A 23,780-nucleotide genomic window follows, 5' to 3' on the forward strand; every position below is an offset into this window, starting at 1 on the left:
TGAGCACCAGAGTTTCCAGCACACCCAGCTGAAAATACAGAACAGGGAGAGGAATGTTAAAATAAACTTGTTCAGCTAAATCTGGCAATTTGGACTTCTACCTGCAGCCTCTAAACTCTCCTCCACTGTAATCTCCATTTGCCATACAAAGAAATACTTTAAATTAAAGTGAGGGAGAAGGTAAATTTTCCAAGGCAATGTTGCCTGTCTCTCTTTTGAGGATGCCAAACTGRTGACAAGGGTGTTATTATTTGTATATGTATATTTAAAGTTGATTTAATTAATGAAACCCATGGAGTCTAACCCCTAATCTTATTAATAATTCAGATGCACAGAAACAAGWAGCTGTTTTACATTTGAAGGATATAGAAATGAAAGGATTGCTTTCAAATTTATTTTTAAGTTGGTAAAATATTTGTGTGCCCATAATATCCATTTAATTTTGGGGTTTGGTCCATAAGGAATGCTGGGATAAGATGAAAAGTAAATGTAGTAAAGATGGGGCTTCTTGTAGGTGTTTTTGCCTGCTCTGGGGCTGCCTAGGATTTGGCTGTAGATATTTCACCTTCTTTAATAGTGCTTTCATATTTGTAGACCCTGGTTTTCTCAGGATGCTGGGAAACTTGGCCTTTGTACAATATTTKCAAATAACCAGTGATGTGAAGGAGACTATAGGCCTTTAAATAGTTCATTAATTTGTCAAGGAAATCTGGAAAACATCTGTCYCCACTGTTTGTTCTTCTGTTGCTTTGCTTTTAATTATCCCCACCTCTTTTTTAATGGAACATAAACTACCATTTCACAACTTTATTTGATAGCCCAATCCACAGACAAGTGCCATGACATGCACAGACCCCTGGACTGGCCCTTCTCGTTCTCCCAGATGTCTTCCGTGCAGACATTTCCAAACTAAATACTGATTAGAAACAGTTTGAGGAACAAACACAGACAGTCTGAGCGAACAGGCACATTAAATACCACTGTGGAGGTCAAAACAAGACTTGTTTAATTTCTGTGCGTTTCTTCTGTTCTGTGGAAGGGGAAGGATCGAGGTCTGCAGTGAGATTTGTCCTCACATCAGCTTTCCTCTCACACCTGAGACTCTGCACTTCCACAGCAAAACAAGGAAACAATCGGGTGTTTCTTCCACGAGTGGGAGAAAATGGATGAGCCAAAACCATAGCTAGGCAGATGGGAAAATGTGGATGCGAAGTGAGGCTCGTTGGCACAGCAGAAGTCTTCCAGCATGTTGGAAATTCCTGCGTCAGACAAGTGGAAGGACAAGTTACAGATAAGGGACGCCTGCGCCAAGGGACACACGCGATTTCAGGGCGAGTAATGATGCAAATTGTTCTCAGAACAAAGCCAAGATTGATCCATGCCTTGTCCTGGTTAGAGACAGGAATTTGCTCAGCAGCTCTTTCCATAATGTCTTTATGCACAAGCAATTTCCTTTGGTTCTTTGCGAGGAGCAGGGTTTGTCTGAATCGGTAAAATTTGCAAAATGTTTTTTCCCACTCTCTGCGCGCTTGAACGTATCATTGCAAGTGTAGGAAAAAAATAAATGCACCTGCTTTCTGGAGTTAATGCAGAGAGATATGAGATTATTGGTGACATCTGTTGTTCTCTGAACAAAAGAATGAGCACAGTTGCTTTTTAGCACTGACAAGCCTGGCTGCAACAACTCAAGCTGGAAAAGGGGAGTTGAGACAGTGTTGACTAATGCAGTAGGTGCTACATTTCAGATTAGAATGATCAGATCCTTTCCTTCATTTTCCTTTTCTCAGAAATCACTGAGATTGCAGTAATTTGTCCACAGAATGCTGAATGCTATCCCAAAGGTGTCTTACAGAATGGGCACACAGAGCACTTGGATGGTTTTCCTACGACACTAAATCCATTCTTCTGGGTGTCTTTATGGCCAGAATGAAAAAGAAAGTTGTTGCAAAACTGATCAAAACTCAAGTCAAAGCGAAGAGCCGAAGGGCTGAAATGTGGAAATTAGACAAAAAAGGAGAAAAGTGTTTAGAAAGGAATTTCTGTAAAAAAAAAGAGTGGATTTCTCAAGATGCTTCTGATAGATTCCTGATTTCTCTGGAGCAAAGATGTTTGTACATCTGTGTTCTGAATAACACCTAGAACAAGCAAAATCAGAACATGATTTCACTGCATTTTTGTCTATTATAGATCTTTATTTTGGGAAAGAGTTACTTTCACCTGACAGTTTCTGGAACTGGGCTGCAATTTTGAATTAAATAGGTCTGGGTCCTTGTCAGTCCCAGGAAAGATTTTGCATGTTCAAAGTTGAAATAATTTCCATTTGGCTTGTTCCCACAATGCAAATACCCACCTGTGCATTACTGGGAAGAACTTCTTCTGAATCATCTCTTCTTATGGGTCTAATATTGATTTCATTGTGGGTTTTGGCACTACTTGAAAGCCCGAAGTGTTTCTAATAGATAAAATATGTTGTGTCCTTTATTTGTGTCAGCACTCCCTGGGGAATCTCACTATTCAGAATGTTTTCTTAGAGGCATATACATACACAAACCCTTGCAGACGTCAATTCAAGCACTGCACCCAGGGAATAATGACTAACAGACTTCAGACAATGAAGAATCCAATTTAAAATCCAAAACTGGATTATAAAACCCTTTCTTGTTCTTTGTAGATTTCTGTAACAAATGAACTCTCTTTGCTATTTCTAAATATCTAATTATATTCATGTTTATGTGGGTTAGTCCCCAAGACCACAAGCAAAGCAGATTGGAAAAAAAGTCACAGAGCTGACATCTCCAATTCTTGTCTGAATTTTGAAATGGTRGTGGTGGTGTTTGTATAGCATGAGGACAAACACTTTATAAGTGATATCTCAGCTAATTCAAAAAACTTCTTTGAGAACTATTTGAAGTCACTAGAGATGCTCTCCTTGTCGGCTAATTAGCCTGGATTAGGGCACTTACCAGAATTATATCACAGCACGATTCAGACTGTTGGTCCTGGTGTGCTATGGCTGTTCTGGTTTTTCTGGCTTTCAGTTTGCTCCATGAAAGTTTTAGGAAAGGAAAAGAGCAGTGCATTTCTTTTGTTCCATTCTCCCGGACACTGTGTCCCCTTTTTCTCACCAAAAGCAACATGTAATTTTGATTAGATTTTTGGAGTTAATACGTGTTTCTACTGTCATGTGCCACTCCACCATGTATCAAATATGGGCAAGAACTAGTTTAGATCACTTAAAATTATTACCTTAGCTTGATCATAGATGTTTCTTCCTATTAAATGCTTAAACCCATCAGCTCAGGCTCTTGTTAGGTTGTTGGCTCAGGGTTTCTCACAGCTGGACCTTCCTGTTGGGTRCTGCCCTACAGAACAGGTGCTTCCAGCAAAGGATGAGCTCARTAACTTCATGTCTGGGATGTTCCACGCTCTGTGTGAGTCTGCAATGAGGAGTAAAATTATTGCCTTTCATCCAGCATTAACCTTCTATTTTTATTTAGGTATACCGCACTTTGGCCTTTTACTCATTTATAAAACATTTTCAAAGGCATTTTTTCATAATCTCATAATCTTTTTTTTTTCTTGAAAGCTTTTACTGTTTTGCAGCCTGCAAATAAACTAAACAAAACTCTCAGGAAGTAACGCTTTTGCCATGAAACCATTCACATAGCTGAACTACAGTTTTATGTTAAAGACATGCAAACAATACAGATGTTAACATTAAAATACCCTTCAGTATGATTACCAGCATGGCCATAGAATGGTTGGGCTCTGACAGGTTTAACTTATTAAACTCCGGCTTTATGTTGATAAAACAGACTCCCTTTTCTGAGCACCTATCACTCATTTTTGGTTTAGAGCAGAGTGGGAGATGTCTCTCTCCTGTCCCAGCGCCTCTTCACCTCATCACACTCTCAGCAGCTGCCCTGGCTAACGTGTGTCATGAATTTAGGGGAAGAATCCAGCTCAGGCATATGGAAGTTTTCAGGGCCTGATGTGGCAGCAGATCTGAGGGGTTCCCATGCAGCTCCGAATTTCTGACTCTGCTGGAGCAGGATCTCTGCAGTTGTGGGACCTGACCCRTCCCTCCCACCCCCTGTGGGATGGAAAACCAGCTGAGGGGTTTATTTACTGCAGCTGCCCATGAAAGCTGGTTTAAAATCAACATCCAGAGAACAAGCCGTGGGGTTCCAGTGCAGGACAGAATTTACCAGAGAGGAGAGTATTGCTCTTGGACTGGGAAAACAACCATTCTGTTTAGTAAAAGATTCTGAGGTTTTGAAGTGTATTTATTTTCTGATAGGAAATGACAGCAAGGCCTTTTAAAATTTCCTGAGACAGGTCAATAGATGCAGGCCCCAGAGCAGAGAGCAGGCTGTGCATTTTACCAGGGATGGGACAATGGGAGATTTAGTCCCATGAAGTGTTATTTCAGCTTCGGGATTGTAGCTTCTTCAGTGATCTCCTTATCTGAAACCAAGGAACATTTTTGTTCAAACTGTCATATTTCTTCAAAATCTTCCAGTTCTTGTAWAAGGTTTCATGGGAAACCAGCTCTGCCTTGTATTCAGTGACCCAGAGAGGTTGCTGTATATACACACCTTGTCAAACAAATATGGCAATGCAGATGGCTTGAGACATGGAGGAGACAAACGGAAATGGTGAGAAACAGAAATCCCCAAGTGTCCCAGCGCTGGATCRGGATTTGTGGAAACAGCATCTTTGCTTTTTAGAAAGCTTCTCCACCACTCCTCTAATGAACCTTGGACCTCTGAGYGAATTTGTGGCCATATTTGTTTCCCCTGTATTATTTCTGTGCAGCTGTTTTTTCCTCTGTAGAGGTGTGTTACTGCTTCATGTTGGAGCTGAGTTTCCTGTAAGAACAATCTTGCTTTAGCCGTGTTCTCCTATATTACCTTTTTAAAAAAAAAACTTCTTCTATTCCTTCTGTCCCTTTTGACTCATCTGGTTCATTTTCAAGGCATCCTGTTTATTTTCCCAGCTATTTGTTTTTAATATGTGTTATCTGACCTTTTCTGTCTGCTCTTTTGGGGATGTATACAAAGCTCTTCCTTTATTTGCATTTGCTTTTCCTTCTGCCCTCCACAGCACCGAATGCTCATCAGTGGAGCCCAAAAACAGGAAATGGGAATAGACATCCACAGGCCCACAGAAGCTGATACARCAAGAAAAATTCATTTTCATTGTGCAGGTATGGAATGCTTGGAGATGTGTAGAAATTGAGGGGCTCATGTGGTGTCCCAGGAGCTCCATGATGCAGTTCTGGGCACAGGCTGCAGCTCTGGGTGAGTTAAATCCTCCCCTTTGGTTTCCTTGGGCATGGCAGCCATCGAGGATGGAAGCAAAGCAGGACAAGGCAATGCCTGATCTGGGGGAAAGGCTGCAAGGGTTCACTGGAAATGGAAATAAAATCACTTCMGCAATGTGCTTGTAGAGGAAACCAGGGAACTTCTCTTCCTGGGAGCATTTTTCCATGGTTGTGGAGATCGCCTCTTTGGCCAGTTTCCTTTTGACATGCTCCCTTTTAAGAGAAAGCTGCTGGGAATCTGACAGTGCCTCTGGCTAATTGTGGTTTGGCAGTGATGCTCATCTGAGGTGGCTGCTTCCAGAAAAATTGGAATCCAGACTTGGCAAGAGCTGGCAGACGTCTTTGTCAGGGTGMAGCCCTGAGCACAAAGGCAGATTTATCACAAAAATCGATAACACGAGCTTTTGGGCTGCCACTTTTTACTCATCACGGCTGCAAAAGCCATGGCCGTCTCCAGAGGTACTCTCAAGGAGCTGTTCTGGCACCTGACATTATCCTAAGGGAGAAATTTTACAGGCTACAACTGACAATAGTTCTTGCTGCTTGTAGGAACCACTGGCTTCATTTAGTAAAGATGCAAGGCACCTTTTTCTCCCAGAAGGAACAAAGAGTTGAGCTGTCAGCAGCTTTAGCCTGGCCTGGTCCACCTWGAAAATGAGTTGTTAATGAGAAGAGTTTGTATTTTGGCAGGCAGACATGGTCACCAGGCCAGGAGCAATCTTCGTAGGAGATGTTCTTTGTTTTCCAGATTTGCTTTTCACACTTCTGATTTCTCCACTACAACTGTTCTGTTTCCATGTTTGGTGCCCTCTTGTGATTTGGGGAAATCTTTCCTCAGCCACTGCAATGGATCTGCTGTTCTGGGAGTGCTAATCTGGTTATTTTGTACCAGGCCCAAAGGAACCAAAGGGGAAAATGCTGTTTTCCAAAAAGGTTCCTGTAGCTCCAGTCTGACTTCGATTTTCTGCCCTTTGTTTCACAGCTCTCTGTGATGATACAGTATTCGGGTATGGAACACAATCCTTTCCCTCAAACTTTGGGCAAATCTAGAGCAGGGCTTGSTGCTGAAATCTAAATCTAAATGGATTGAAACTGCATCAGGGGAAGTTCAGACTGGACATGAGGAACAGGCTCTTCACTGAGCAGGTGGTTGCTCTCTGGTCAACCCCCTCAATCACATGGTTGAATTGCAGGTGGTTCTGTGAGGAGCAGGGAGCTGAACACTTTAGGGTGATCTTTAGGGTCCCTTCCTGCTGGAGAGACTCTGGGTTCTGTATTTACACGCTGGTGTAACCATGGCACTAAAGGGGAGAGCAGGGAGCGATGTTCATGACCAGAATGACAGTATTTGCCATGTGTGTGACAATTCCCAAGGCACAAGACTCAGGAGACTCATCTGTGCTGATTCTGGCCCAAATCCACRCGCCAAAACATCGCTGTGAAGGGAGCACACCCTTTTTAAAACACGCCTGCTATGAGCTGTGTTTGCTTTCAAAAGGCAGAGCACAATGGGGGGCGGCCGCTCCTGTGGCCTGTGAGGTGTCCAAGGTCTGCTGGGAGGGAGGTTTGGACCCTCCCTGGGTGAAGGAGAACAGATTAAATTTTTAACAGGATTTTAACAGTGCCATTTAACAGGAACTGACAGCATTGCACTTCTCTTCCCCACCCTTCCCTCTCATCTCCTCTCTGCCATTCCTCTGGAAGGAAGTGGAGACAGAGCACATTCAGGCCAGGACTCCTCTCCACGAAGTGAGGTCTTGGTCTCAGCCAGAGGAAACCTCAAAGTATCCCAGTGACCGTGGCCTTGTTCTTCCCATGTTGTYTCTTCTGATTTGCTTTGATTGTGGGAAGGCCACAGGAAAGGAGTAGTGAGAGTTAGCTCGTTGTTATTTCAGCTGGGGGAAGAAAATACCTAAGAAAATGATTTGGAAAGTGAAGTTCTGTAAATTCACATTGTAATCCTTTTAAGKATGTGAAATATTTTTACTAGAATGGTTTTGTTTGCATTCCCTWCTTCAGCTGTCTCAATATGGAAGAGCACTGTAGAATCTACATCAATTTTGACTGAGATTTCAAGTAGCACCTTCCTGATTTCCTGCTCCTGGCCCTTCTTTTTAAGTGATGTAGAAGTTTTCTGAGCAGCTAAGGATGGAAAGTGCAGCACAAGRTTGAAGGGAACAGGGAGGAATTCCTCCACCTGAATATCTGATCAATGTTTATCGCTGGGTTTCTCAAAAAGAGAGGGAACAAACACCAACTGCTGAGGATGAGCTGATGATCTCACATAGCAAAAATAAATTTCAACACAAGAAATCTTGCCATGCGCTRCTTTTCCCTCTTGAAAAGATGGAGGTTTGCTGGCAGAATGTTTTAAGATACTTGTCAGGATTAATATTCTACTCTAGTTGAAGGAGCTTGACAAAACACAGCTCGTGCTTGTGTGAGGGGCTGTGTGTGGMTTTTGCTGGCTGTGGTTAAACCATGGCATCAACCAAAGCATTTTGGACAGAATTYACTTTATCCATAAAGGGGCTGTAGCAGAATTATCAGGGATGGTACACAAGAGATGGCAATGTGGAAAGTTGTGAGAGCCTGACTGTTAAAACAAGGACCAGACAACTTCGTGCCATGACAATGGATTTGACTCTGAGTGGGTGGTGTCATCTTCTAATGGGACTTTAATCATATACCTCCCAGAAATAATGGGAATCCAGAGATGATTAAGGAAGAGATGAGAAAGAAAAAGCATTTTTGAGAAATTTCCTCACAGAGAGAATGATTCATTTTGGACTGTGCTGTCAAAAGGCAGCTATGGAAACTGCAGCTGTGGATGTATTAAAAAGGAGTCAGGCAGGTGCTTACTGGAAAAAATGTTATGGATGGAAACAAGCACCAGGAGGAGTGGGAGGAATCTGCAGAACCAGCTTCCGTTTTTTAGTTACAGCAGAATMAATGTGTTATCCTGCATTTGCAATGCAGATACACAACAGTTCTCAGTCTGAACAGATGCTTGGCGGCCGTGGATTTTCATGAGCACTTGTCCAGGGGGCCATTCTCACCTTCTGCTGACATTTTTGAAAAGGAAGAAGCACATTAAATGCCAGGATGAAGGGAACAGTTTCAAGATGGAAAAGGTTGAGTAATGGTGGTGTAATAGAAAGCAAAATTTGGCCCACATGAGTTTCCTCCAAGAGGACAGTTTTTTCCATTAATATTCCTAGCACAGAAGAGTATCTCTGACGTGAGACAGTGTATCAAAAGTCTAGCCCTGCAGAGAAAGTCTGAGAGCTGGGGATGTTTATTAAATAGTGGGGAGGAATGCAGGAAAAAAAAAAAAAAAAAAAAAAAAGAGGATGATTTTGAGCATTTTAGGAGGAGGAACTGAGAAGGTTCAAAAAGTTGCAGCCTGTTCCTGGTGCTGCTGTGACTCCAGGAGAGTCTGATGCTCTTCATCAGGGGACATTCTGGGATGTGAGTCTGATGTGAACTGAAGGAGAAGCTTCCAAGAATGCTCCTTACACAAACCTGCTTGTTGTCCTCAGCGCTCACACTTCCTTTTGCTCTTCTGTCCTGGCCTCATGGATTGAGATTTCCTATAACTGCAGATGTTGCCACTGGTTTCTGTGAAGTCACTCCTATTTATGCCAGAATTTGCACAGAAGGAAAAGTGCTGATCACGAGAGAGAGACAACATAAAAGTGTAAACCTCTGGAGATACTCACTGAGGCTATTTCTGCTTTCCTTCCTGCTTCTCAGGTGTGAATCCATTGATTCAGGGATCGGTCTGGATGCCTSTGGGYCAYAATTTGAAAATGTTTTCCAGTTTATCCCAGYGCAGTTCCATTACAGTTTCTCTGTKCTGTCCCTCTGSCCTGCCTGAACAACACCAGCAYAAAGATAGCTCCAAAATACAGCTGTAATAACAAAAGTCTCAAGATTATTTTGGAAGAGTGGGAACCAGACCTTCAGCTGGTTCWRAAAAGCACAGATCACTGCTCTGGAGAGTTTTACACTGAATGAAGATTTGTCCTGGGATTTCTTTTTGCAAATAGCACAGGGAGAAAGTTGCTGGAGAAGGCTGAGGAGAAAAACATCCTGATTTCTTTTGGGAGAGTTTAAGACTTGCTGACTCAAATGCCAACCATCAGTTCATTATCTCCYGAATCCTGAGGATACAATTTGCTAGGTAAAAAACACATCTGTTCTTCAGCTCAGTTTCCCCTCTTTTAAAACATGTCCAAACTACCTTCCTAAATGTTTCCATAAAATTAGGCTTGGTTACATATGTTTCATTGTGTGTAGCATGTTTCCATGGCACACTGATTTGCCAGATAAAGCAATCTGCAGTGTATTTAGTCTATCTTAAAGCCTTTTAAATCTGTCTCCTCTAAGCTTGAAATTCTCTCATTCAGGCATCCAGCGCCGTTGAAACCCCAGTGCCAATAATTCTTAATGACGTGTRTGTCTAGCCAAAGTAATTCTCCTCATTCAATTTGTGATTTTCCAAGTCAATCCTTTCAGCATTGTGACTGTAGCCATTTATTTTGCATTCTGAGACGTGCAGCTCTTAAACAAAATGATCCTGACTTTATAGGCAAAAAGGTGTCTTATAACGAAAGGCAACCAAACCTAAAGTTTGCTTTGGAAACCAGGGATGGTTTTTATTTGTTTGTTTGCTCTCCTGGGCTCAAAGCTGACTCCAATCTATGCAGGCAAAGTCTTCTCTTAGTGTTTGACAGTGACAAAAGCAGAGCCAGTTTTCTTTTGGCAGCTCATTTCCTCCCTGCTCCTGTTCAAAGAGCAGCTGGACTGAGCTTTGTATCTTCTGTTTCCCGTGAGGAGCTGATACCTGCAGTGACCAACAGAAACTCTGCTGCTCAAACCTGGGCTCCTGATTTGTGGGGGCAGCGTATTTAGGGTGTACTGATGGAAAAAAGAGGCTTTGAGACCTCCCTGATGGGCTCAGGAGGGACATTTTGTGGCYACTGTAAAGAGGATGGCAACAATTTTGGTCTTTGGGAGGAGCTGAAGTGGGGATGGCCAGGTGGGATATGGGGTTCTGATCAGAACAAACCAAAACGGGCACACATGTGGTTTTTATCTTCAGGAACCATTGTGACTTACATGCTCATTTTGTCCTGAAAACAAGAAGCTTTTGATCCCTGCATGAGGAAGATTTATGTGAACTCAAGAGGTTTTACTTTGGTCACTSTGAAAAAAAGAATTTATAAGCCTCCTTCATTTCATTCATTTATTTTTGCCTGTTCTTCAATACCCGTCGAAGGAACAGACACATTTAAGGATGTTTATTTTAAGTTGGTACTCTGGATTGAAAAGCTTTTCCATCTGCTTCTGCCCTGCATTTGATATAACATTTTGCAGATGGCAGCATTTATCAGAATCCCACTGCAGACTACTTACTGGCTTTGTGCCTTCAGAAATGGGCTGTGTTCATCACCACTGTAACTTCACTGAAATTGGTGGAATGACACCGTGGATAAATCCACCATCACAAGTGCTTCCTGAAGGATCATCGTGTGCTGCCTCAATGGCTGTGTCTTGGTTGACTTGTTTATTGTAAATATATTGAGTTATATGCAGTTTTTGTGATCACTGAAGATTACTGGCTTGCTTTACAAATCTYTTGGTTCTGATTTTTCTGCTCCGTGAGCAATTTAGGGAATAGCTTTCAAGCATGCCATCTCAACTAGCAGCCACAAATTTGGGTATCCAAGCTCTTTAAGCAGGCAGAAATAGGGAAGGTTCCTGTTGTCTTGATTGAATCCAAGGAATGGCCAGTTTGGAGAGTTTTTCTTTCTTTCATACATTYCACAAAGTGTAACACCTCTGCCCTGTTGTTACTCCCCACTCCTCCTGTCCTGATTTTGTCAACATTCTCCCAAGTTATGCGTTGTGTGAGTCTTGGGGTGCTGATCCTAAATGCTTCCCCTTGCCTTGGTGATTTCCATGGAGCTGTTTATGGAGCCTGGGCCCATAAGAGTCACAGCTCCATGTTCGGGTTTCAGGATCAGTTCCCTTTGGAATGATTGTTTTTCATTTCACTGTCAGGTTATTTTTCTCCTCTAATATTTACCTACAGAAAGGTGCAGAGTGGGCAGCAAAAAGTGACATAGGTCATGAGGGAAGGAACATTTCCATGCTTTTTTAGCTTTCTGGAAAAAAAATATTTTGAGATCAAGCCTTTCATACCTACCTTCATCCAAAATGTCATTTGCTTTGGAAAGTGTGAAGAAAATTGGTTAAGAAACCACATTAGTTAAGGGAGGCTGGAAGAAAAACGAAATCAGACTTTTTAAAGTAATTTTCCACCCTGCCCTGTTATATGGCAGGAGTGGTCAGGAACGAAGGAGAATTCCCTGTTAGAAGTGTTTGCCACAGCAGAGCTCAGAGCACTGTTTGTGCTGCTGTGGAAATCCCAGTTCCTGTCACGCTGCAGATTTACGTGAAATGACAAAAATGAAGATTTAACTGTCGCTTTTCCATGGCCCTGCTTTTTCTCTCCTTCATTTTTACTCTGCTGTGACAATATTTGGGAAAGCACTTTTTTCCTACATTGTGATTTGATATTAAGGCCCTGGGTACCTCATTGATACAAATTCCCTCACTATTTCAGTAAATACTATCAATAATTAGTCTGGGTAGCCCTTTGTGTGAATTAGAGGAGAACCTCTATGGTTCTAGCTGTGAACTGTAGTAAAAAGAGAATTTCTTCCAAACACCTATCCAAGAACCAATGCTCTGTTCTCAGAGCTGTGAGCTGGGAAAGAACGAGACCCTGAAGGATGTTGGTGTCACAGCAGTGCCTGAGAACCTTCTCAGTGGTTAAACACATCTGAGGCATCAAGATGGAAAAATACTTCAGAGATTTTGTAAGCTGGAGGAAAAGTTCCAACTATTTAGCGAAGTTAATGCTGAGCTCTTCTGACTCAGCACTAAAAAGCTGCTCCAGTCTCACTGCTGAATCAATTAGCTCAGCCAGCACCTTTCCCATCAAAGTAACACCTTCCCTTCTTGCTCAGTTTTAGGATCTGATTCAATAACTTCCACAACAAAAATACCCGGAGCTGTGTTCCCTTCTGTACCCGAAGGTTGTTTGCATGTTTCACCTTGCCCTACTTGCACCACCTACATGTTTGAATTCCCTTCAAACCGGAGTCTGGAGCCTGTGCTAAAAATCCAAGTCCTTGCAATGAAAACAGCTCAGTTAATATTTGTCGTCCTTCAGAGGAAAAACAGTCCAGGGATGTTTGGCTGGGATAATTGTCAGGGTCAAACTGGTGCCACTGTGGAGGGGATCGGTTTGTTTAACACAGTCAGAGGAAGAAGAGGCAGCTGCAGAGGTTGGACCAAGGGGTCTGAACACACAGCCAGGCCTGGATCCCCTCAGGATGTACTTCACCTCTTATTCCAAAAGTAGCATTGTGCCTGTAACCTTCACAGCCACTCTGGCTCCTGGTTTGGTCACCAGAGTTGTCTGTAGGTCCCTTGGGTATGTCCTTGATTCCAGCAGAATTTTCTCCATGTGGGTAGCTCTGTTTGCATTTTTTTGGCTTTGTGATCATTGCATCTATGTTATTTTTATTTTTTAAATGATTAATTAGTCAATTATGTGAAATTAGCTTTTGCAATTAAAGCATAATTTAGAAAAAAAACACTGAGCAGATAATGCTCATTTGTCATAGAATTACTTGTAACTCAGGCTGTTTTATAGCGAGGTGTTTACAGCACTGTTTTTACTGCTGGATGAAAAAAAGGTGATTAAAAACCCACCCTAATACAGTGCTTGGAGTGGCTCAGCCTTGTCCTTCAGTAGTTACAGGGAAATGGACTTAGATTTGCAATTTATGTTGTAAATAAAGAGCATTTGGGCTTTGCAAGGTTGATGCAGCTGAGCTGAACTTTTGTTATGGAGTTGAAAGGGCAATGGATGTAACTGGATGTTATTTAAACTGTCACATAAAGTGGAAGCTAAAATACGGTACCTTAAAAGTTGTTTCTGTGGTGGAAGGGGAAGGACAAATCACTTATTGCCTGCGTAATTGTTTGGTTATCCATCAGAGTGCTGCAAACTGCACGTGTGTACTTTTCAAAGTGCTTTGGTGTAGACAGACACAGACCTTTGCTCCTGAGGAATCCAATGATTTGCCCCATGGGAATTGCTGGGCTTGCTGGAGTTCACTTAATGACATTGATGGGTCAATTCTCTGCCAGAGCCAACGACTCATCTTCATCATCTTCTCAACTTCACATCCACTAATGATCAGTCCTCATAATGAAGGCATTTTTCACCCTGCCAGGAGTCACAAGGAGAAAAATTGATTGACAGAGTTATCTGGATTGTAGTAATTAAATCAGGGCAGACAAATCCCTGCTCTCATTATATTTCAGACATGTCTGAACCATGAAAAACAGAGCTGAAGCTGCTTTGCTTCCTGCAGCTCAAAATGTGGCATTAAATGCTGTATGGGATATATAGGGTTACAATACATGAGTGTGAACAAATTAGAAAAGACATGAGGGGTCTAAATATGGGCGCTGGTTTTAACCACCTTTAGTGAAATGTGTGTATCAGGTGTCTGAAAAAAAGCTATTGACCTGTTTCAGGAAATGCACCTGAAAGGAAACCATGCTCCCAAGGTTACCCAGGCTCATTCATGCACTGGAACAGAATTTGTGTGTTCCAGCCTGGTGACAGGGATGGCAAATGGGGACAGGGATGCTCCACAGTGAGACAGAATGCATGGAGTGAGCAGGGAGCAGGATCAGTGCCTGCCCAGTGGAACACAACTGTCTGGGCTCTGAGCTCTCTTGTGTGTAGAGGAGAACACAGATTTCCACTGCAGGAGCCAGAAAAGGATTTCAAACACTACTGGAATTCTTTTGTTGGTGAATTGCTTGTCGTGCAAGCACTTGCCTTGAAGGAGGATTTGAGTGCAGATGTTCTTTGGGTAATGCTGCAATCTGGATTTGAGGGCTGTCCCTTGATTCTTTCTTTAAGAGAGTTTTTCTTCCCTCAGTTTGTTAAGCTGAGCCATTTTTCAGATACTGTAAAATACTGTACCCGCTTTAGACAGAGGATGCTACATGAACTTCAATTAACATTACCAGCAAATTAAGCTGATTTGATCTAGTTAATATTGGGTATATAAAATGTACTTTTCGAGAGAGGCAGATTAGGGTTTAAAGCAGAAAAATCGAGCAGGGAAATCTGGATTCAGTGGAACAGCTGCTCAGATAATATAAATTGGTGAAAGTTCACTGAGCTCAGTTTAAAGCACTGGGTTGCATTTACGGGGTATTTGGCCCATATATGATATATTTTAAAACGATTCTTAGTAATTCAGAAATGCAGGTGACAGCTTGTGCTGATTTTGACCCAGAATTCAGACAAGAGAGTGCTAAGCAGAAAATCCTTTCAGAAGGAGTGAAGGCTTTGGGAATACAATGCCCATTCCCTTCACAGGGCTGCTTTTGTGAGTCCTTCCSTGGGTTCTCCCAGTTTAACATCATGAATGGTACAAATCCTCAGCTGGAATCAGACACCAAAGCAAGGAAATGCTTTACCTCTGCTTCTGCAYGTGTTTGGGTCTGTAGAAGTGCTCATGACATTCTGGATCTCAGCAGATGCTGTCAGCATTAAGGAAAGGTTTTAAATTTATTTCTTTGCAATGTAATGTTTTTCAAGACTTCAACCACTCCTGACTTCCACCTTTGATAGYGCAGGGCTGTGTGTTACAGGACATYATGTAGGACTCTCAGATTTAAAACCAGTCACGGTTTGGGGATAAGATTCCACTGCTGCTTCTTTCTCATACACTGTTCTGTGAACTTGGATCCAAATTGACAGAATTTCAGTTATTTTCTGAACCTCTCCAAGCAGAGTGTTAAGTTATAGGGCTCTGGGCTGGGAACCAGGAGACAGGTTTAACTCTCGGTCACTGAAATTGAGGAAGAGCCAATGACTACAGGAGGCCAGGAGAAAAACAATTAAATTCTCATCCAGTGCCCTCCAATGTGACTGAGAAAATGACTTCTAAACCTCCCTCAGCAATTTTTTTTCCACAAAGRATGATGAACTGTCAAGAAAAAAAGCCACACATTTGGACAGTGGTGTTTCATGTGTATGGAGAAAAACAAAACCCCAAGAAAGGTGTGGAGGTGGGAAGTARCATTGGAGCCTTGGTTTCATCCGGTTTCTGATGTTGGCCCTTGTGAGAACCTGCAGCATTTCAAAGAACTTGTCTGTTTGAATTATTTTTATATAAAAACAGGTATTAACRTTTATTATCTGCCTGATAGTGCAGGTGTTGTGTGAGCCTGAGATTGAGGGGGGATTTTACGTGAGGGTGACCTGCCCGAGTACCCAAGGGTTTGGTACTTTGGTACAAAAGGGGTTCTTTCTTCTTATGCTCCCTGTCAAAATATTCCAACTTCAGTTCAAACCGAGCCAAGGGTAAATATCAGAAAAAGCTGATGCTACTGTGGAAGCTCTAATTTCCATCTTGAACAGGTTGAGCATCCTAGGAATGACAGCTGGCATGTCATGACAGTTTCTGTTGATGAGTCCGTCTTCTAAGAGCCTCATTAGAGTTTTCACTCACATCCAAAGGATTCTGGGAAAGAATTGTTCTGACATAAGTCTAGGAGATGTGCACATTGCAGTGCTGAATTGACTGTGACCTGTCAGTGTCTGTGCAGGGCAAATCACCTGCTCTTGGCATGTTACTTGACATGCTTCATTACTGTGCGAGGATTTCTATTCAAAACTCTCTCATTTTTGAATCAAAAGGGGTTTGGGATTATCCTTTTTAGAGATATGCTGGGGTGTAGACTTGTAAATGTTGTTGAGACCAGATTTCACACTGGGGTCAGAAAGTTTGTTAATATTGAAGTTGCTGTGAGCATCTAGGGCACACACAGGAACTGGTCAGTGATGAAAATGGGCACTGAGGGCACAGAGGTGTGTGTGGAGCTGGGCTGGACAGTGGAGATGKTCCTTTATTGGAGAAAAACTGTCACACTTCATTTACTGACTCGGAGATTGTTGTTGCAAATCAATTATCTAAGTGTTTCTCCTCTGAATCCATTTCATTTCCATTTTTGTGCTGATGTTTGTCCCAGGTGTTCACCCATTTATGAGCTGGGATCACTTGGCCTTCAAAYGGCTGAGCAGGCTGAAATGGTGATCTGCCAGCCTGCCTGTAGAAAATAAAGACAAAGGGCAATTTGTTACACACAGGATTTGTTACAAATCAGATGTTTATTTCTAATAACATGCCTACAAAGTGGCAAAGTTTAAAAGAAATAAAAAGGAAAAGGAGTTGTGACTGCGTCTGCTGTCATAAGGACCCACAATTTACTTATGAGAAATGGCAAGTAGGAAGAGGGCTTAGGAAATGTTCCTGTTTCCAAGCAGGGCCCTAAAAGGCCGGGGATCTGCTGCCTCCTGTTTGGTTTCCACTCAGCCCAGGTGCTTGGGGTACTTGACCTTCTCCACTCAGTAGAACCTGATCCATTCTTTTTCCTCTCTGGCTTCCTCTGCTTCTTCCCTGCCCAGTTCAAAAGGTCACCTGCAGCTACTCCCTTTGTCACAACAACTGAAGGGTAATAAAATAATGGGAAGCAGTAAAACTAAGAGATTTTTGTTGCAAACGTTGGCACTGGATTCCCACGTGAAGCAGTGCTGGGAGGGAGGGATAGGGACGAGAGTTGTCCAGAGGCTTGAAGCATTTTCAGTAAATTCTATGTATTTTTCCAAACATAAYGGAGCAGCACACGGGTCAGGAGAAAAAACTTCCACGATGTTGGTATGGAAAAAAAGCAAATGGAACCTGGGTGTCTCCAGTCCATCCCCACAGCTCATGCTGCTCTGTTCCCTGTCCTTCCCCAGCCCACAGAGCTTTGTTGGTGCAACAGAAAGAGGAGGAGTGAGGGTGCAGTGCTGCGAGATGAGAGGCAGCATGTGGCTTCCTCACAGCCTTCTCCATTTCAGAAAGGGATCACTCATTTGATGAAGATCCTTTTTTCTGTTTAGTCATAAACAGATGAATCCCATAATAGCCTCTGTTTCCTCTACTACAGGAGGTCTGTATGATTAATAAGATCTCCCTGTAGTGAATGCCAAGCCAAACAGATGAATGCAAGGCGCATCTGCTGTAGATTAAACATTTGGAAAAAACATTTTATAAATATTTTTTTCCACAACAACATATCCATATGGCWGTTAACTAGGGTATATATTTAAAACCTTGCATGTACAGTATATCGCCATGCATATGTATTTAATATACTTATTAAATAAGTACTTATGTTGTCACTCAACAGATAGCTTTTTGATATGACTTTTAATCTCTTTGAGATGTCAAATCAGACTGTTTGAAAGGACCACATGTGCCCTATCAAGCAAAACATGAGAAGACACTGCTTCTGAGTGGGTGGGTTAGTGGGAAGCAAATCTTTTATTTCATTATTTCTCAGAAACAAGATGTGTAAGATAATTACCTGGTTAGGACGAGGTAAGTGTAAAATAACATACACTAAATATGGTTAGAGAGATAAGGTTGTCTTGGTACTATGAAAACAGATCCTGAGGAAACAGGGAGGTCAAACTAACTGGAGATTTCTTAGCTGAAAACCGTAATGTTTAAATTTAGCTTTACTGACTTCAAAATACTGGAATTATMTCTCATTGTAATTAATTATTTGAACTTCCTAATCTAACCAGARAGAGTTAAAGGACTTCACCGAAATAAGATTTAAAAAAAAAAAAAATCTGTATCTCTATATCTTAGATGACTGGGCCATAATTCTGGATTGATAAAGAATTAAGTCGGACAATTTATACCAAACTAAAAACAGATTCAACAAGTAGACATTATCCAGAGCAGCTATTGGCACTCTCACGGGTCAGTCTTGTCTTTTAGCATGTTCTCGTAAGGCTTAGCAAAGTTATCGTAGGCTGACTTTGTGGCAGACTGGGATTTTTTTGATTTCCTTGTCATGAAACCAAAGCTCATGACCCCATGTGATTCAGACAACCCAATTCCTGAAATGTTTTCTACAAACTTTTCATAAGTGACCTCCCAGTCCAGCAGCCAGAAAAGAGGCAAAATCAGCGTTTCCAGCTCCCGTATGTGCTGGCTGGTTGTGCTGTCAGGGATCAGGACCCGGTTTGCGTGTGTGCCCGCGAAACTGGGGCACTTCTCGCAGGAAAGGGCTCTCTGAACCTGACGTGTGCTCCAGGAATGGCCAGTGCTTGTCAATTCACGTCTGTCTGGGCTGGGGGAACGCGCATTTCCAGACCTTACAGCRCGATACTTGCGAGCAGACGTGACGTTTCCCCGCACAGATTGCAGAACAGAGGAAAATAATTGCCTGGCTTTGCTTTTATCACACACCATTAGGTGCTTTGCAGACTCCAACAAGAAAGACAAAAAGAGCCTAAACGTTCGAGAAACTTTTAAYATTTATGTTCATTACAGCTTCAGACTTTGCCGCCCAAATGGTTTGTTTTTTTGATGTTCTCACCATGGTTTTCCACGTTTTTCTGCRTGTCCTGAGGGCAGGTGGGAGCGTGGAGGTGGGAAGTTCCCTCGGTTTTGGAATAGTGGCTTGATGACTCATGTCTCATTCTGCGTGTTTYTTGATGTCCTTGCTTTGCTCCCGGACTCAAAAATGCTACTTCACTGTTTAAAAAAATTACTTTGTTTTAATCAAAATGCCTAAGGGGTCTTGGAAAAATCACTCAACAAAATTGTCGCCACTTTGTAGGAGCAGTAGGAAATGGGTGGGTTTGATCTGGAAAATCTTAGAGTGGTCCTTTTTGCATCAGAGTTAAAAAAATCCTACAGAATGTGACGCTTTTCTGAACACATCTAATTTCCAGAAGCATCTCTCCTCAGAGCCCTGATGTGAGCCCTCAGTAGCTGTTTGTGATGTTCACAGCAGGTTTTTTCCTACATATGTCAGAACCATACCTTAAATTAGTTTTCAAGTAGATTTAGTTAAATGAGTTTAAAGAAARCCACTCTTACTGTGCTTTAGCAAAGGATTATTTTAGGCTGTCTTTGATTTGCTCCCAATGAATTGCATTTAAATTGACATAATCTAAGTTTATATTGATTTGATGGTGTCTCTTAGCTCCTTTGTACTGGTTTAGCAGAACTGATTGATTTAAGTCCTCCTGAATTTTGGATTCCAGAAATGGGACTGATTGATTTAAATCCTCCTGAATTCTGGGTTCCAGAAACGGGACTGGTTGATTTAAATCCTCCTGAATTCTGGATTTCAGAGATGGGTGGCTGAGCTTTTCCAGCGTGGCTGCAGCACCTGGAGGGCTCTGTGCTGGAGGATTCACCCAGCACACCAGAGACACTCAGAGATGCCAACAGCTCCAGCTCCAGCTGAGTGTTCTGGTATGAACCTCCYCTGCACGTGGGCAGAGAGTCCATCCAGAGAGTCGGGATAATTTCCCAGATGCTCCCACAGCATCCTGTAATAATGTGCAAAGATCATTGTGCGGGGAGAAGGTGCCCAGACAGTCCCTGTGGAGGCATCAACAACACCCGTCAAGGATGTGCTGTGCTGTCCTGAACGCAGGGATGAGTCTGCAGAGCTGCTCTGTGTGGGCAGCACAGGATCCAGGGGGATCAGGAATCCTTGCTCTCCTCTGCCAGTGCCTCCCACAGTCTGGCACGGGGTGCTCAGGATGCCAAAGGAGTATTTCTCGGAGGAATTAAAAAAAAAMMMAAAAAACTTGTTTTATTTTTTTACCGAAGAATTCTCTAAGTGGAAAAGGGAGAGTGAGCTGGGTTGACAGACTGACTCTTTGTTTAAAATTTTATTTATTGACTCTTAATCTGTTATTTTCAGAGGTGGAATGGAGTTGGGAAGTTCTCCAGCAATGCCTTCGGAGGTGTGGATTTCCTGGGCAGGGAGGCATTGCCTTTTCTCTGTTGGCACAAACCCGTGTGAGATGTGGCTGTTTAATTGTGTTCTCCCTCTTCTCTCCCAGTTGGATTAAGGCTGGTTTTCCCCTTGCTCTGAGCCCTGTGGATCATCACAGGAATGCCTGGAGGTTGTGAATAGACTTCAGTCCTCCTGTCTTTGCCAAAATGCCAAACCACAGTTACCAGCAGAGATTATAGAAAAAAACACTTTTAACAAGAAACTTCCACCCATGAAAATATATTTTCTAGGAAAGTTCTTTCTGTTTTGCCATAAAAATGCTTGTCCTTGGAAATACAAACCCTCTTCATTAAAGACAGTAGCTGGAGAAACCTAAACTGTTCTGCTTGTAGGACTTCTTGTAAAAATAAAATTAGTTTTTATTGACAAAAATGGAGAAGAAAAAAACCCCGTGTGTTCACATGATAAACAACTGCTTTCCTGTTCTTCCAGAGTTCAAACAACAGTMAGGGTGCAGTTTGGCTGCCTATGGCTAAGGGCTTTTAAATTCTCTACTTTGGCTGAGGACCCACTGCAAACACTTTGCTTTGTCTAAGGTGGGAAGCGCATTCAGTGACTAAAAACCCAGTTTGGGGYTGGGAAAGGGAATGACAAACTTTGATCTGAAAACACCACTTTAACTCTCTCTATAAGATACCCATGGTTCCCAGCCAGTAGGTTTTTATGATTTAGCTCCATTTCCTGCCAGATTATTCAGCTGGATASAGATCCCTTGCTCCTGCAGTGTGGAAACCTGAATAATGATCCGAAATGCAGAAAGCCCTGGTGAATCGCTGGCCTACTTTCCTGTCCCAGGGGAAGGTGCCCTCCTCTAATCCAGGAGCCATTGCTTTGGCAGATGGCTCTATTTGCTCAACGAGCAGGTCAGCACAAGAGGAAAAAGAGAACATATTAATCCAACAATATTCAATTAAAGGTAGCTCTGTGCAGCCGTACCTAAGTCACTGCTGCCCAAGCCTCGGGGGAGCACATTCGTTTTTCAGCGTTGTTTCCTAAGGAAATGAGGCTGTCTGCCTGTCTGCCTTTCTGTCAGTCAGCATCTGTCCTCTCTGATTAATTTATTCATCTGTTTGCCATCATCAGGAAAGATGGCCAAAGAGGAGAGTTTTCAAAGATGTGAAATTCCAACAGAGTTCACAGAACTTGGCAACCGAGACAGGAGGAGACCCTGAGAGTCTCCACAGAGGGAAAAGGAGATGGAACCACTTCTAACCATTCCCATCTCTAACCATTCCCATCTCTAACCATTCCCATCTCTAACCATTCCAATCTCTAACCATTCCCATCTCTAACCATTTCCAGGCTGGAGAGCAGGTCAGACCTGTTGGCCTCAGCAGGCAAATTCTGTCTCTCCAGTCTGAACCAGGATGGTCCTACTTGTCCATCCAAATATCTGAGAAATGTGGGAGCAGCCTGGGGAAACTGTCAAGGACGAGATGGTGGAGACATAACAAGAGTAAGATAAGAGAGAAAAGCTCTTAGGAAAAAAAAAAGATTTGAAAAACCAACCAAGAAAACATTATGGGTTCTCAAAACATTGAACACTGTGTGTATTAAATTTCATCTCTGTTTTGACTGAAGCCCCAAAACTGCTTTTGGAACCAGATGTAAACATCAGAAGTATTATGGCTTTTWTATTGCTAGGCAAGAAAAATATCATTTGCTTCAGTTTTCCTGGAACTGAAAGAACAGTGAGAGATGGCAGAGCAGGTTCAAGTTCCAGCTGATTATTGGATTCATTAGAAATGGGCTGTCTGAAGCAAACAATACAGGCAGACCCTGGAGGAGGCAGGGTGAGAAGGTTTGGGCTCTTTCCTTTGTTTGCTGTCCATCCCCCCAGCAGATCAGATATTTGGAACTCTTTCCAGACATTTTTCATTTTGTTGGTAAATAGGCATGCACTTGTTCTGGGATTTCAGTCCCCGACTGTTCACTTTATCCAAGGGAGAAAAGCAGAAACATAAGTGAAGCTCAAACAATAAAACCTCAGAATGGGTCAGGCCAGTTATTATTACATGATTTCAGGCTTTGAAAGGTCATTTATGTTTTCCAAGTTGGATTTATTTTTTACACTTATTTGTAATATTACCTCGCTGTGTTTCATAATGTCAGGGAAAATGTCTGGTTTCAGGCCTAAAATGTCAAAGCAGCATTTTCAAAATCACTCAACACTGAGCCAAATGTTTTCCTGCTGGAGCCAGTGGTAACAGTCCCACTTGCCTGAGGAGGCTCTGGACAGTGCTGAATATTATGGAAATCCACATTTGTTACCATTTTTTGGGCTGCACTTCTGCACATTSCCCTTCCTTCTCCTCTTTCTGTGCGTGTGTGGAATGATTCCTAGCAGGAAAGATGAAAGCAGACAGTAAAAATCCTGGATTCACTTMCAGTCCTTCCCAATGGCTACAGGTTAAATCATGGATGTTTTCCATGCCTCAGTTTACACCTAAGCAACATCAAACCCCCAACTCAGAGGGCCTCACAGTCCAGCAACACCTGGGAATGACAAAACGGCTTCCTCAACAAGTGCCAAGTGTATATTATGGGATAAACTGCTTTTGTGATGCTGTGAGGAGCAATATAGATGAAGCTGGTGCAATGTAAACATTTGTCTCCATCTGTGCCTCCATGTCAGGGACTTATTCTGGACAGACTYACTGCAACCACCAGAACTCCCCTAGCAAGGAAAGTCAGGGTTTAAAACAATCTGTTGTGGATAAAGCCTTCCCAGTGGCTTCGTCATGATGAAAACAAAATAAAAAAAGGATGCACAGGATAAATTAATTTGCTGTTCCAATAAGTGTGATTCAGAGTGAGGTGGTTTTTTAATGGCTCCTGTCCCAGTCAGCACACAGTGAAACATCCCTGCTGCAGGAGGAGGTAGAACATGCCCATTCTTAMGAACAGCTTTGCTTTGCCTACTCTACAGATATCTTATGTCTTCAGTCCTAAGTATTGCCAGATAAAAAACCTCTTAGCACTCAGATTTTCTAATCCCCTAAACGAGATAAAAAACCCCAACATTCCCCTATCACTGTCTGCCCTCTCCCATACCTTGCATTTCTATCACATCAGCTCAGAATTCCCTGATAAGAGGAGTGTGCAATAAAYTTGTGCTTCTGCATGGCAAGAATATTTCCTTTGTCGTGCATTCAATACCTTGGTTTATGAGCATTATCATTCTTCCTGAGAGCCTGAGTTACTGCAGGGAGTTGCTGCAGGATGAGCCGTGTGTGGGGGTTTCTTCTGCAAGTGTTTGGTAGGAGAAAACCACCAGGAATATTGTTCTTCACCCTGGATGAGGTGGCACTGGCTGAGGCAGCTCAGGCACGTCACAGGCTCGCAGAGAACCTGAAAAATTAGAATTCCTTCTAAAAAAATATTTATTCCTCCTGTTATGGTTGTACAAATTCCTCTGCCGTGCTCCCTGGAGGCAGGAACGGAGAAAGGGTTTGGCCCAGGATGA

The sequence above is a fragment of the Malurus melanocephalus genome, unplaced genomic scaffold (genome assembly GCF_030028575.1).
Source record: "Malurus melanocephalus ecotype Western Australia unplaced genomic scaffold, MMel_1.1 scaffold_367, whole genome shotgun sequence".
Taxonomy (NCBI): domain Eukaryota; kingdom Metazoa; phylum Chordata; class Aves; order Passeriformes; family Maluridae; genus Malurus; species Malurus melanocephalus.